This window comes from Solanum stenotomum, chromosome 10, assembly GCF_019186545.1.
Source record: "Solanum stenotomum isolate F172 chromosome 10, ASM1918654v1, whole genome shotgun sequence".
Lineage (NCBI taxonomy): Eukaryota > Viridiplantae > Streptophyta > Magnoliopsida > Solanales > Solanaceae > Solanum > Solanum stenotomum.
This window is the reverse complement of record NC_064291.1, coordinates 21,078-33,854: the sequence shown is the minus strand read 5'-3', so window position 1 is coordinate 33,854 and position 12,777 is coordinate 21,078. Positions and strand designations below refer to the sequence as shown.

The 12,777-nt window shown below is 43.9% G+C and overlaps 1 pseudogene; it reads right to left on the bottom strand.

Annotated features, from left to right (window-relative positions):
* Positions 1-2,240: 2,240 nt before the first annotated feature.
* Positions 2,241-11,933, bottom strand: LOC125841547 (uncharacterized; annotated as a pseudogene).
* Positions 11,934-12,777: the final 844 nt, after the last annotated feature.

Genomic DNA, 12,777 nt, shown 5'->3' with positions numbered 1-12,777 from the left:
TAAAAGTTATGTCCATTTTCTTGGGCACTACGTAGTCTACATGAACCAGCACCCGAAGTGAACGTCCGCCGCGTGATCGTGCGGCAAAGGCAGTGCTACTACTAGGTGTGCGTGAAATGCCGCGCGATTAAGGCTTCAGCTGCGCGGCCGCGCACGCTTCAGAAAATTCTTATAGTTTTCTCTTCTTTTCACATTCTACGAGGGGTGTTTTCTTCCTTTCCTCATCCCAAAACCCTAACCACATTAACCTCTCCCAAAACACTTATTCGTTCAGATTTGATAAGTTATGATAAATTTTTCTCCTTCTTTTTCCTTCCCAACACTTCGAAGAACCAGACCTACAAGAATTTTAAAGATTTCAATCCCGATTATTCCTCAAACTTCAAAGTTAAGGTATGTAAGACTTCAATGAGAGTGTTCCTTCGCTCTCATGCTTAAAGTATTTTGGTTCTCAATAATTTCACAAAATTATTGGAAGGGATTTTATGAAATTATGATCTTTCTTCAGTAAACTATGTTTTTCATTGTTTCACTTTTATTTTGAAACCTTATGGTACTAATTTAGCATGATTTTTATGGTTATTCAAACTCTTATGGATTTTAAGCATGAAAACAAGCATGATATGAATTACAACCGAAATATAGTTATCTTAAGATATGACTTTTGAGCTTAGCCTCATATATGATTCAAGACGATAAATGGTTTTCATACCTATGAGCATTATATGAATATATATTGTTTTGGGAGGATTATTTAGTACCGCGAGGATGCGGGTTTAGAAAACCCAAGTCCCATAACTAGGCGCCAACGTAGGATTATGTTTCATCGCTTTGTCGGTAGACCTTCTGGCCCTGAGAGGCTCAGATTAGTGGATCCACATAGATATGATATGGTATTATACTCTAGCAAGGTATAAGGCAGCCTTCCCAACTGGGTTAGTTGTTGGACATCATGAGCTCCCATGATGTATGTTTGTTATAAGAAACTCCCCAATTATGCAAATTTTATGATATTTTTTAGGTCTATATGGTTCATTTTAAGTATGTTATTTTATGTATATGATTATGCAAGACTATTGAAAATGACTCAACTATATGCATTTGTACTTTTGAAAAGAGATTTTTATGATACTTGATCATGGACTCCAACTGTTTTCTATTCAAAACTTTTACTATATATATGATCTTGGAAATCTTATTTCACTATCTTGTGTATGATTCTTTAATTGATTATGCCAGTGTCCCCCCTTACTTACTCAACACATAATACGTACTGATGCATATATTTCTCTGCGCTGTATCATTTTATGAAGTAAATCCCAATATTCGCACTCAGATTCGCGACTAGTTGTCACGACCCGATTTCTTGAGTCATGATGGCACCTACTATACCCTACCAGTAGGTAAGCCAACCCGTAACCCAGAACATCAAACAATGAGCATAAGGGCAGAAACTAGCGAAAACAATAATCTAAACAAGGACAATAAGGCGGGAGCAAACCAAAATAAATATATAGAGAAATCCCTCCCAGAACCTAAAAGTCACTAGTACAGAGCTATCTAATAAAGAGTACAAGTCCCAAAAGTGGACCACATAAAGCGTGTCTCAAAAGCAATAAGACTAGCTAAAACAAAAGAAGGAGACAGAACAAACCCAAAACGCCAAGTGCTCGCCCTCGTCTCCGAGTCACAGCTGCAAAAGAAGGCGGGAACTAATCACCGCTGGTAACTGGTACTGGGACCCGCATCACGAAGTAGATACAGAGTGTAGCATGAGTACCAAAACAACAGGTACTTAGTAGGCATCACAGGCCGACTGAGCAAAAAGGGTAAAAACAATAAGAAAGGAAAGAATCTAGACACAGAAAGGTCAAAGCGAATATGAAAAGATAGCACACGAGCATGCCAGAAATAAACTAAGTACAACTAAACTAAACCTAACTGGACCCCCATAAGCCTAGAAGGTACACTCGTGCGCAAGTTTAAATAAAACCTGAACGAACTCCCATAAGCCCGACATGTACACAAAATAGCTAAGTCTATTGGGAAAGAAGAAAATCGGGATCCCAGCCCAAAGTAACTAAGATAATCCATCAAACTCCACCCAACCAGCAGTGCACTCCCAGCCCAGCTAGAAAGAGTGACCCTAGGGGGCACCCAACCAAACAATCCACTCCCAGCCCAGCTAGAAAGAGGGACCCGCAAATGAGGTAGATATTGCGAGTCGTCCTACTATGCAGTCAGCTCCCAGCCCAGCTAGAAAGAGAGACCCGGGGACACCCAGCCAGAAGCACACTCCCAACCCAGCTAGAAAGAGAGGCCCGAAGGAGATCGCCGAAATCACCGAGTCTACCCAGCCAGCGATACGCTCCCAGCCTAGCTAGAAAGAACGACCCCGGGGGTGATGGTATCTCCAATAGGATCCAATCCAACAACATCCACCGTGGAATGCCGTCCACTCTAAGAAATCACAGAAAAGGCTCCAAGCCTATACTATCTCAATTCCATACCTTTAGTGATGCACCGAACCTTCGAGAATGCGTCAGAATCGCAGAATGAGAGGGAGAAGATACAGAAGTGCAACAACCAACGATAACGCCTAATCTAGGGCTCAAACTATCAGACTCAAGTCTGCTACTCCAGTCTACAAGGAGTTAAGTCATCCAAAATACGTCGATAAAAAATCAAGGTTATCCAGCCCACACGGGTCATAAGTCTAAGGCAATGCTAGCCTAACCTAGACTAAGGACATCATGCTTACGGTTAAGGATGAACAAAGAATACAAGCATACAATAGCATTTAGTACATAAGCATGCAACTCTACTAACCCGGTTAACGTGTAACTACACCCGAATATGGCCATTCGATCCTAACATAAGATATCTATTCAAAGTAAAGTAGGAAATTGGTACCCACCTTCAATTCACTCCAATCAACATGCTTTTACACAATTAAGCTCAATCTAATAAAAAGGAAGTCGTAGCTTACCTCAAGGCCGATCGCACGCGCTCCAAATCACTTTACCGGAGCTTTTTCTTCTCGAACGACACTTGAACGCTGCCACTCTATCAAATATAGGATCACAACATTAGTACGGTCGTTTAGACACCAAAATCACAACAAACGGAGACGGGTCAATTTTGGAGTCAAAACGGGAATCGTGGGACCCACATCGAACTGTTCGGATTTGACTCCGTCAAGAGACCCAAAACAGTACCCCAAACTTATGTTCCAAAATGGAACACAATTCGGGGCTCAAAACGCAGCAAAACCTAACATGCAAGGAAAAATCACACTTTAATCAACTTGAAAGAAAATATGCAGTAGTCTAAACTCAAAATTTTTGAGAATTGAAAGGTGCCCAGCACTCCTTGAACACTCCACGATATAGCCACGATAATTCCCAACACGTGGACTTCGAATCACCTAAAATCGAGCCAAAATGAGTGAGATATGACCAAAACAATGATGCCAAAAACAAAGCTCGAAAAAGGGCCTAACAAATTTACCTCAAACGACGCACACCCGATAACTTTCAAAAACCATACAGCTAAGCCACCGAAAATAAGAAGCTCCCGCACTTCAAATCACCTGATTCGGTTGAGAGATGAGAGAGATATGAGAATTTTAAGTTTGAAAAAAGGTTGCTGATATTTTTGCATTTTATAGAAGATTTTTCTACATTAACTTTCCAAAAACTTAAAACTTCGATGGGATGCTCCGATCTCGTTTGGAACCCCGTGCACGCAAACGAGATATGCAATCATACCAAATTCAATATTCCAGACTCAATGGCGCAGTCGAAATTTCCATACGAAGTCATCTTGACAAAAAGTGGGTCCCACACCCAACTGTCATTTTAAGTCAAAAACCACAAAAGGGTTCAGAAAAATATTGGAAACCTCGGGACACAAAAGAAGGATCAATCTAGACCAAACACGGCATTTTGGAGCTAACCGCACTGATGGAATTCTCATCTGAGCGTGTTTACTCAGAAAGTCAAACTTAGGCTTAAATTTAAAGTTAAAACGCCTAATCGCATAGACTTGCATTGAAAACCTCAGGAGTCATGCCGACCATGCTACTAGCCTAAAATGACCCTTCCGGTGCTGATTGGATTCCGATGTCATCTTCTTGAACTTTTGATTGAAAATGATTGTTCAAGGTTCATAAGCTCCAAAAATAGTAAAACTCGCACAATAACCAAATGAACGATCAGGTGACCGAACTATCAGTCTTAGCAAGTCATAAATGACTTGGGGTCACTACAGGAACGCTCTAAACAACATACATAAGGCAAAACACATAAATGAATAGGAGGGTCATTACAATATCCACTACTAAAAAGGACTTTCGTCCGCAAAAGTAACGGTCAAGAAGTACCTGAAGGCTCAAACAAGCTGGGAAACTGCTCTCGCATCTCCTGCTCGGTCTCCCATATAGCCTCCTCGACTGGACGATGCCTCAAACAGACCTTAACAACAGGAATGGCTCTCGAGCGCAATCTCCTCACATCTCTGGCAAGAATAGCGATTGGCTCCTCTACAAATGTCAAACGGTCATCCAACTCAGCTACATCATACTGGAGCACATGAGACTTATCAGGAACATACTGGCGCAACATCGAGACATGAAAAACCGGGTGGATCGCTGAAAATGCTGGAGGTAGGGCCAACTCATAAGCAACCTTCCCAACTGTCTGGAGTATCTCAAAAGGCCCAATGTACCTGGGGCTAAGCTTGCCCCGCCTCCCAAACCTCATCACGCCCTTCATGGGTGACGCACAGAGGAATACCCGATTACCAACAGAGAATCTCAAAGTTCGACGCCTTCGATCCGCATAACTCTGGTGCCTACTCTGAGCCGTCATGAGTCTATCCTGAATCACTCTCACCTGGTTCGAAGCCTCCTGAATCAAATCTGTACCCCCGCGGCCTAGTCTCTGTAGACTAAAACCAGCCCACCGGAGAGCGACAACGCCTACCATACAAGGCCTCGAACGGGGCCATCTAAATGCTAGAATGGTAGATGTTGTTATACGTAAACTCCGCCAAAGGCAAGAACTGGTCCCAATGACCACCAAACTCCAAAACACAAGCCCGCAGCATGTCCTCAAGGACCTGAATAGTACGATCCAGCTGACCATCAGTTTGCAGGTGGAAAGATGTGCTAAGGTCAGTCCGAGTGCCCAACTCATCCTAAAAGGTCCTCTAGAAGCTAGACGTGAACTGAGAACCTCGATCTGATATAATAGAAACTGGCACCCCATGAAGTCGAACCACCTCCCAAATGTAGATACGAGCCAACCTCTCGGCGCTAAATGAAGACTGAACATGAAGGGAATATGCTAACTTGGTCATCGATCAACGATGACCCAAATGCTATCAACACCTCTAGAAGTCCGGGGTAGGCCAGCCACAAAATACATAGTAATGCGATCCCACTTCCACTCCGAAATGGTTAATCTCTGAAACTCACCACCAGGCCTCAAATGCTCGGCCTTTACCTGCTGGCAGCACAAGCAACGGAAAACAAAGTCAGGAATATCTCTCCTCATACCACTCCACCAGTAATGTTGCCTCAAATCATGATACATCTTCGTTGTGCCCGGATGGATAGAGTATCTAGACTCATGGGCCTCAGAAAATATCAACTGTATCAAATTTCCAACTCTCGGAACACAGATGCGGCCGGTGAATCTCAACACTCCTTCAGGATCTAAGGTAGCCTGACTACCATCACCTGCTAACACTCGATCTCTAAGGGCCACCAAGGCATCATCCTCAAGTTGGCAACCACAGATCCTGTCAAGCAAAAAAGACTGAACTCCCATATAGGCCAAGACGCGTCTAGAATCTGAGATATCCAACCGAACCATGTTATTAGCTAAGAACTGAATGTCCAAAGCCAAGGGTCGCTCCTCAATAAATAAGAAGGTTAGACTACCTATACTCACCACCTTCCGGCTCAAGGCATCCGCTACCACATTCGCCTTGCCCGGATGATAGAGAATAGAGAGGTTGTAGTCCTTCAGGAGCTCAATCCAACGACGCTGCCTCGAATTAAGGTCCATCTGGCTCATTATGTACTGAAAACTCCTATGATCGGTATAGATCTCACATCGAACTCCATACAAGTAGTGCCTCTAAATCTTAAGTGCGAAAACTACCACCGCCAACTCCAAGTCATGGGTGAAGTAGTTGCGCTCATGGATCTTAAGCTGCATCAACACATAAGCAATAACCCGACCCTGCTGCATCAATATACAACCCAAACCAACGCCGGATGCGTCACAATAAACCGTGAAGCCCTCACCCTCAACTGAAAGAGTCAATATAGGAGTCGTGGTCAATAACTCTTTGAGCCTCAAAAAGCTCGCCTCACACTCCTCTGACCAAACAAAGGGAACATCAACACAAGTCAATCGGGTCAGAGGTGCTGCCAAGGTAGAGAAACCCTCCACAAATCGTCTATAGTAGCCTCCTAGTCCGACGAAGCTCTAAATCTCAGTAACTGAGGTGGGCCTAGCCCAATCACGCCTCAATCTTTGTCGGATCTACCATAATGCCCTCCTTGGACACAATGTGCCCCAAGAACGCTATAGAGTCTAACCAAAACTGATACTTTGAGAACTTGACATAAAGCCGCTAATCTTTCAAAGTTTGGCGCACAACTCTCAAATGCTGCTCATGATCACCCCTACTCCGCGAGTATATCAAAATGTCATCAATGAAGACTATGACGAATGAATCAAGATAAGGCCTGAACACGCGTGTCATCAAGTCCATAAAAGCAGTAGAGGCATTAGTCAACCCAAATGACATCACCAAGAACTCATAATGGCCATAACGGGTCCTAAATGCAGTCTTAGGGATGTCCGCTGCCCTAATCCTCAACTGGTGGAAACCGGACCTCAAATCAATCTTAGAGAACACTGAGGCTCCCACCTGGTTAAATAGGTCTTCAATCCTACGTAGAGGATATCGATTCTTCACCGTCACCTTATTCAACTGCCTATAGTCGATGCACTTGCGCATCGTACTATCCTTCTTCTCTACAAAAAGAACGGAGCTCCCCAAGGTGATACACTAGGTCTGATAAATCATTTACCCAAGAGATCCTGAAGCTGAACACTGAGCTCCTTGAGCTCTGTAGGAGCCATTCGATATGGCGGAATAGAAATAGGCCGAGTACGTAGCTCAAGCTCAATCAAAAAATCAATATCACGCTCTGGGGTAGGCCAGGTAGGTCGGTAGGAAACACATCTAAAAAGTCACGAACAACCGGAACTGATTCAACCAGAGGGACCTCCCTACTCACATCACGCACATAGGCCAAATATGATAAGCATCCATTAGCCACTAGCCTCCTAGCCGGAATAAAAGAGATAACCCCAACTGGTGTGCTACCACGAGATCCCTGCAACACCATCGGAGAAATACTAGGAATGGATAAGGTAACGGTCTTAGAGAAGCAAACTAAAATAACGCGATAAGGGGATAACCAGTCCATGCCCAAAATCACGTCGAATCAACCATGTCAAGCAATATAAGGTCAGCTCGGGTGTCACGCCCCTGGATAGTAACTAAGCAAGATCAAAATACCTGATCCACTACTAAAGACTCACCCACGAGGGTCGACACACGCAACAGCGCTACCAGAGGCTAAGAAATCATACTCAAGCGAGAGACATAGTAAATAGAAACATACGAAAAAGTAGAGCCCGGATCAAATAAAGTCAAGGCGGGCTGCTGGCATAAAAGAATCGTACATGTGATCACATCGTCTGATGCCTCAGCCTCCCCTCTCGCTGGAGCTGCATAGAATTGGCTATGTCTGCCTCTGCCTTGACCGTTAAACCTACCACCTGACCTGCCTCCTCGGGGACCACCCCATATACCTTGATGACCACTTCTACGGTCCTGACCCTGACCACGGCCTCTAGCTGGATGTGCTGGTAAAGCTGAGGGAGCTACCTGAGGAGCCGGAGTAATCCGACTGTGCTGAGGGCAGTCCCTGGCCCAATAACCCATTTCACCACACTAATAGCAACCCTGCCGAGGGAGACTCCCAAAAGAACGGCCATCATAGCTTGAAGAACCCAATCGAAATACCTCGCGACCCTGACTCGAACTGGCCTCGCTCCGACCACCATCTGATGCCTGAAGAGAGGCATGTGTAGGCCTGCTAGACTGACCCTGTCGAAATCGTCGTCTAGTCCTGTCATGATGATCCCTAGACTTGGGGGAGAGTCACTGCAGATGTCCTCATGCCTAGCCCTCTTCTCGCTGCCCTCTTGGGCCTCGCGACGAAGATGCTCTATAGTACTGCATGGTCAACTACGTCTAAAACAGATCGACCTGCAAAAACTAAAGATTGGTCTCAAGCCGAAGTTGTAATCTCAACCCACGACAAAGCACCTAACCCTCTCCTCCTTTGTGGGTAATATCATCTCTGCATGACGGGAAAGCTCGTGGAACCTAGTCTCGTACTCTGCCACTGACATGAAACCCTGCTCCAACCTGCAAAACTGATCCCTAAGGCGGTATTTGACGCTACGAGGGATAAACTTGGCAAATAAGGCCTCAAAAAACTCATCCCATAACACCGGTGGAGATCTAACTGGCCTGGTCTGAATGAATGTGCGCCACCACTGTCTGGCAGGCCCATCTAGCTGGTAAGCAATGAAGTCGTTCCTTCTAGACTCCACTAGACCCAAAGTGTGAAGCCTCTCACGGAGAAACTCGTGGGCATCCTCACCCACAGCCCCAAACCTCGGTGGTGTCAACCTGAGAAACACACCAAGCATCTTCAAGTCCTCAAGCGGTATAGGTATATTCGTTGCCAACGGTTGTACTCCCTCAGGTGGTACCTGGACCTGAGGTGCCCTCACTGTAGGCTGATCATGCGGTACTGGTGCTGGAGTAGCTGGGGTGGGTGGTTGATGCATACCCCCAAGCACACCCAAGAGCTCAGCAATAGCGACCTGGAGATCTGGAGTCAGAACTGGTCCGGGTGGTGGTTGGGTTGGCCCCGGACCCACCGGCTAATCTGGTATATGAGGTGCTGGAGGGTCCTCTATTAGCTTTGGATCCTCTTCTCTCTCTCCTGGGCTGGTGTTGCGGCCCTGTCTCGACCTCAGGGTCGGCGTCTACCCCAAGCTGGGGCTCTGTCTGCAGGCTCGGGTGTATCACCCCCGGCCGCGCCACCTCACGAGCGAGCCATCATGCGAGAGAAGTGAAACAAGTGAGATTTTAAGGAACCAATAAGACACACGTTGCACGAAAGTGAAACAAAAGAGGAAATCTTTCTAAAGACATCCTGTAGCCTCCCGAAGATAAGTTACAGATGTCTACGCACCGATCCGCAGGATCCTACTAGACGTTAACTCTGTACAAGTGAGACCGATGAACCTGGGGCTCTGATACCAACTTGTCACGACTCGATTTCTCGAGTCATGATGATACCTACTATACCATACCAGTAGGTAAGCCAACCCGTAACCCAGAACATCAAGCAATGAGCATAAAGGTAGAAACTAGTGAAAATAAATAATCTAACAAAGACAACAAAGTGGAAACAAACCAAAACAAATATATACAAAAATCCCTCTCAGAACCTGAAAGTCACTAGTACAGAGATATCTAATAAAAAGTACAAGTCCCAAAAGTGGACCACACAAAGCGTGTCTCAAAAGCAATAAGACTAACTAAAACAAAAGAAGGAGACAGAATAAACCCAAAACGTCAAGTGCTCGCCCTCGTCTCCGAGTCACAGCTGCAAAAGAAGGTTGAAACTAATCACCACTGGTAACTGGTACTGGGACCTGCATCAGAGTGTAGCATGAGTACCAAAACAACAGGTACTCAGTAGGCATCACAGGTCGACTGAGTAAAAAGGGTAAAAACAATAAGAAATGATAGAATCTAGACACAGAGAGGTCAAAACGGATATGAAAAGAAAGCACACGAGCATACTAGAAATAAACTAAGTACAACTAAACTAAACCTAACTGGACCCCCATAAGCCTAGCAGGTACACTCATGTACAAGTTTAAATAAAACGTGAACGAACCCCCATAAACCCGACAGGTACACATAATAGCTTAAGTCTATTGAGAAAGAAGAAAATCGGGCTCCCAGCCCAAAGTAACTAAGATAATCCATTAGACTCCGCCCAGCCAGCGATACGCTCCCAGCCCAGCTAGAAAGAACGACCCCGGGGGTGATGGTATCTCCAATAGGATCCAATCGAACAACATCCACCGTGGAACGCCGTCCACTCTAAGAAATTATAGAAAAGGCTCCAAGCCTATACTATCTCAATCCCACACCTTTAGTGATGCACCGAACCTTCGAGAATGCGTCAAAATCGCAGAATGAGAGGGAGAAGATACATAAGTGCAACAACCAACGATAGCGCCTAACCTAAGGCTCAAACTATCAAACTTAAGTCTGCTACTCCAGTCTACAAGGAGCTAAGTCATCCGAACGATGTCGGTAGAAAGTCAAGGTTGTCCAGCCCACACAGGTCATAAGTCTAAGGCAATGCTAGTCTAACCTAGACTAAGGACATCATGCGTACGGTTAAGGATGAATAAAGCATACAACACATATCATACAAGCATACAATAACATTTAGCACATAAATATGCAACTCTACTAACCCGGTTAACATGGTACTACACCCGAATATGGCCATTCGATCTTAACATAAGGTATCTAATCAAATTAAAGTAGGAAATTGGTACCCACCCTCAATTCACTCCAATCAACATGCTTTTACACAATTAAGCTCAATCTAATAGAAAGGAAGTCGTAGCCTACCTTAAGGTCGATCGCGCGCGCTTCAAATAACTTTGCCGAAGCTTTTCCTTCCCGAACGACCCTTGAACGTTGTCACTCTATCAAATATAGGATCATAACGTTAGTACGGTCGTTTAGACACCAAAATCACAACAAACGGAGACGAGTCAATTTTGGAGTCAAAACGGATTCTTGGGATCCACACTGAACTGTTCGAATTTGACTCCGTCAAGAGACCCAAAACAGTATCCCAAACTTGTGTTCCAAAAAGGAACACAATTCGGGGATCAAAACACAGCAAAACCCAACATGCAAGGAAAAATCACATTTTAATCAACTTAAAAGAAAACATGCAGTAGTCTAAACTTGAAATTTACGAGAATAAAAAGGTGCCCAACACTCCTTGAACACTCTACGACAATTCCCAACACGTGGGACTTCGAATCACCCAAAATCGAGCCAAAATAAGTGAGATATGACCAAAACATGGATACCAAAAACAAAAGCTCAAAAAAGGGCCTAACAGTCAGTTTTATAACCAAATTTACCTTGAACGACGTGCACCCAACAACTTCCGAATACTCTATAGCGAAACCACCGAAAATACGAAGCTCCCGCACTTCGAATCACCTAATTCGATTGAGAGATGAGAGAGGCATGATGATTTTATGTTTGAAAAAGGGTTGCTGATATTTCTGCATGTTATAACAGATTTTTTTGCATTAACTTTCCAAAGACTTAAAACTTTGACGGGGTGCTCCGATCTCGTTCAGAACCCGTGCACGCAAATGAGATATGCAACCATACCAAATTCAATATTTTAGACTCAATGACGCAGTCAAAATTTCCATACGAGGTCATCTTGACAAAAAGTGGGTCCCACACCCAACCGTCATTTTAAGTCAAAAACCACAAAAGGCTCAGAAAAATATCAAAAATATCGGGACACAAAAGATTGGTCAATCTAGACCAAACTCGACATTCCGGAGCTAACCATGCTGACAGAATTCTCATCCGAGTGTGCTTACTCAGAATGTTGACTAAAGTCAAACTTAGGCTTAAACTTAAAGTTAGAACGCCTAATCGCACAGACTCACACTGAAAACCTCGGGAGTCCTGCCGACCATGATACTAGCCTATAATGACTGTTCCGGAGCTGATGGAATCGTCAGAAATGGATTCCGATGTCATCTTATTGAACTTTTAATCGAAAATAATCGTTCAAGGTTCATAAGCTCCAAAAACACTAAAACTCGCACAATAACCAAACGAACGACCATGTGATCGAACTGTCAGTCCCAGCAAGTCATAAATGACTTGGGGTCGCTACAGAAACACTCTAAATGACACACAGAAGGCAAAACACATAAATGACTAGGAGGGTCATTACACTAGTGAGGTTGCAGTACTTCCATTTAGCTTCTTGTGAGTCCTCTTTATTTGGAGACTACATTATTTTAGATTTTAACACTTTTCCTTATGTTGTCTTTGTTTTGAGGTCGTAGGGGGTCATGTCCTGGCAAGCTTATATTTTCATTCTAAAGTAGTAGAGGCTTTATTCAAAGTAATGTAGTCACATGGAGTTATTAATTCTTTATTAACCATATGTTTCAGCTTCCGCAATACTTTATATGATGTGCCTGATATGTTAAGTCAAGGATTAGCCCGAGATCATTTATAGTCCTAGGTATCGTGTCTTGACTGGGGTATAGATTGGCGTCGTGACATTATGCATAACTAGTTCGGGATGTATTATATCATCTTTAATTTCATCATCAACATTGTTTTCTCCAATGGTATCCATAATTTCTTCTAAGCCCTGGACCTCTAAACATGTATCATTTTCACTCAATTGAGATAATCGAGATTATTAACATCAATTTTATTGCGGTAATCCTGATTATTAATCACGACCTCAAATTCATGAATGTCATTTTCGTAACAACTTATATTATGCATATGCATGTTCTA